Raw genomic sequence first — 3,370 nt, 5'->3', positions numbered from 1 at the left:
TTATTCAAGTATGTGGACTGGTAAGTGGTGCTAACTGCATCTTATGTGGTTGTTTCCTGCCTGTGGTCCTTAGAGAAAATGGCCTTTAGATCTTGTGCTGTCATCACAGATTCGTGGTTGAAGGGTCCAGGTCTTCTGGGGACAAACAGGAGTGTAGATTTATTTTTATTTTTTTACAAGGTGTTGGTTGTTTAATTTTAAACTGTCAAATGTGAAAGGTGTTGCAGTGTGTTTATCACTTGAGTGCCTGTACTGAAAAACATTTGCAGTAACTTAGATTTTGTTTGTGGGGTTAATAAATTCAGAAGGATGAAACGGGGAAAAAATTAAGTGCCTAAACTTTTAAGAGGGAGAAAACTTGCTCTCTTTTCTCCTTGGTATCTTTCTTTAGCTTCTGTCATGATAGGAATTAACATGAGTAACAAGCATGTATGTGTGTGAGAGAGAGAAAAGCTATACCGTTAACTTGTTTCTTTGGTTTTAGGTTAACAAAGCCCTTGTCATTTGCGGATTGTGTTGGGGATGAACTGCCATGGGGTTGGGAAGCTGCATATGATCCTCAGATTGGTGTATATTATATTGATCACATCAACCGTAAGTATTTTTCAATTTGCCATATTGATTAGGCTTCCCTAAGAAGCTTCCAAAGCACGACTGGGAGTAGGGAACAATTTCTTGTGAGAGAAACATAGTTAAAGTAACAACTTCTGATTTTCAGTAAACAAATTACCCCATTTGCGTGCCTGGGTTTGGTGGTGGTGGTGGTTGCAGATATATTATAGCTGCCGTAAAATTATTCGTATGACTCCTTATCTTTTTCTGTGAAAGAAGCTTGTGTAATGTGTAGTAAATAAAGATGGTTTACATGTGTAAAGTGTAGGAACTCTGGTGGCTATTAGATATTCAGCAATGCACAGTCATGGAGGTAGTTGATATGAATAGCAAAAACTGGCTTCATTGTAACTGCTGAAAGGAACTATTGTAGATAAGAGAGTATGGAGTGTGCGGGGGTGGGGATTTGTAACTTGTATATGAGGTCTGGCACATGTACTGTAATTCTACGAATGTTATAGAACACATTTCGGGCTATAAATAATGCTATATTTTGTAGTAATTGGAAAGGGAATGGGGAATCGAAATGCCGGGGAAAATTTGCCCATTGGTATAACATTATTGGCTTTCTAAGTCTTACAAGAAAATCTGCTGATACAAAATTATTATTACTTGTTTCTACATATATTTTTAATGGCATTGGAATTATGTCTAAACCATACAAAACTACAGCAAAATTTGATGTACAATGCTTGTTAGACTTACTGAAACAAATATGTTCCTGAAAGCTTCTCTATCTTCTTATGTGTTTACTGCTCCATATTAATTGATACCTTTTTCTATTTTCTCAGAAAGTGTCTTTAATAACAGAAGAGATTCCATTTGAGATCAGTACCTGAATATAGGTTCTTGGGTCTGTGCTAGCAGTGCTCTGTAATTACTTAAAAAAACCAGTGAGGTGTCTTTGGTCGTTTGAGATGCTTTAGGTTAGCAGAGACAATGGCACAAGGTCAGTAGATATGGCATGAACAGTAAGAGACCAGTGGTCTTCTGGAACAAAAGCTGGAGACAAGGCTTGTTACCCCATGGCATCTCAAACATACAGGAAAGTCAGTCAGCCCTGAGATGTCCAAGCTACTTTTGCAGTCAGCAGCTATCTAGGCGATGCAGTCAGTGTGGACGATAAAGTGTGATGTAGCTGACCGGTCGGATGTCTGCTTTACAACTACCTGAAAGGAGGTTGTAGCGAGGCGAGGGTTGGTCTGTTCTCCCTAGTGGCAAGTGATAGGACAAGGGGAAATAGCCTTAAGTTGCACCAGGGGAGGGTCAGGTTGGATATTAGGAAGAAATTCTTCACTGAAAAGGTTGTCAGCCATTGGAACAGGCTGCCCAGGGAGGTGGTTGAGTCGCCATCCCTGGAGGTGTTTAAGAGACAGGTAGATGTTGCATTGGGGGACATGGTTTAGTGGTCTTGATAGCGCTAGGGCAAAGGTTGGACTCGATAAGGTCTTTTCCAGCCAAAAATGTTCTGTGATTCTAAGATGAGCTGATTTATCATAGAATCATAGATAACCAAGTTGGAAGGGACCTCAAGGATCATCTAGCCCAACCCTTTGATTGGGTTGGACTGGAACTCTGATAACTGGAATGGGACGTTAGGTATTTACTGTGCTTATTGAACACCTGCATGCAGATAGACACCTAATCTTGAACCAAATCCCACCCAGTAACCTCCTTTGGGCTTTTATAGCTCTGCTTTATTGGAATAACAGCGAAAATCCTCTGATCTTTACGTGTGGCGTTAAACATTCCTGAACATTAAAAAAAATAGAGACATAGTGAAGAAAGTAAATTATTTGCTTCTGAATTTAAATGCTATTGTCAGAGGAAACTTGTCTTTAACTTCTGCTTTGGCTAAAACTTTAAAACTTAAAGCTATAAAATTTTGAGTAGTCCACCTGCATTTCTGAATGTCTTCAAGGTACTTTCAGATCACCACTCTGATAATCATGCTCTTTTATTTCATCCATGCTCAAAACATTTCATCAGTTCTAAAAATCTCAGTCTTATAACTTTGTTGCTTTTTTCTTGATTTTTTTTTTTGAAAGAAATATTTTTCATGTTTACTGCCTTCTGGCTGAATTTATTTTAGCAAAATGTTTGAGGGAAGACCCATTGATTCTCTCATTTTGCATCCCATAATTAATTATTCTGAACAGCTTCTCTATTATCTGTCCTCTTTTTCATTTTTTTTCTAGTGTTTTTCCTGTATGCCTCTGTACAAAGCTACATTTGGTACAGCTGTGAAGTTTCAGATTGCCCACAGGACTTGGGAGCTGTTGTAGTACACTGGCCAATCTTATTAAATTTCTCAAACCGATTCAGTAAACTGAGCAGCAGGCTAGACTTTAGCATGGTAGACTGTAAATTCAGAAAATGTTACTCATGGTTGTTGTCTCCCTTTTTGTTAAAAACTCAAGGCTGAAAATGTGAAGGGTGGAATTTGTATTAGTGGGCAGTGCAGGACTTAATTCCCTTTCTCTTGAAGGCTGAATATTGGCAAAACTTCCACTAATTTCAAGAAGGCACTGCTAGGCTGGACCTTGCAAAGTTCTAAAAGTTCTACCAAATTTATATAATGTCAATTCATGTAAAATAATTTAAATTTATATATCTTTTTAAAAAAGTATTTTCCCCATCTGTGTAATTACTTGGCTTAGTCCTTTACCTTCGCTTCTGCCATATAAACCTGAGAAAAGCCTACTTCCCTTAACTGCCAGTGGAAACTCAGTTTCTCCTCAACAGTGGTGGGAAAGAG

At 38.4% G+C, this 3,370-nt stretch overlaps 1 protein-coding gene across 1 annotated transcript in view; it reads left to right on the top strand.

Moving 5' to 3' along the window:
- The first annotated feature begins 491 nt into the window (after window positions 1-491).
- Window positions 492-3,370, top strand: part of WWC2 (WW and C2 domain containing 2) — a 63,805-nt gene continuing 60,926 nt past the window's right edge. Inside the window, exon 1 of the mRNA XM_009865760.1 lies at window positions 492-594. The gene's annotated coding sequence lies outside the window, so the exon portion shown is untranslated. The remainder of the gene's footprint in view (window positions 595-3,370) is intronic.

Source organism: Apaloderma vittatum, unplaced genomic scaffold (assembly GCF_000703405.1).
Source record: "Apaloderma vittatum isolate BGI_N311 unplaced genomic scaffold, ASM70340v1 scaffold7973, whole genome shotgun sequence".
Taxonomy (NCBI): Eukaryota; Metazoa; Chordata; class Aves; order Trogoniformes; family Trogonidae; genus Apaloderma; species Apaloderma vittatum.
This window is presented reverse-complemented; position numbering and strand designations above follow the sequence as displayed.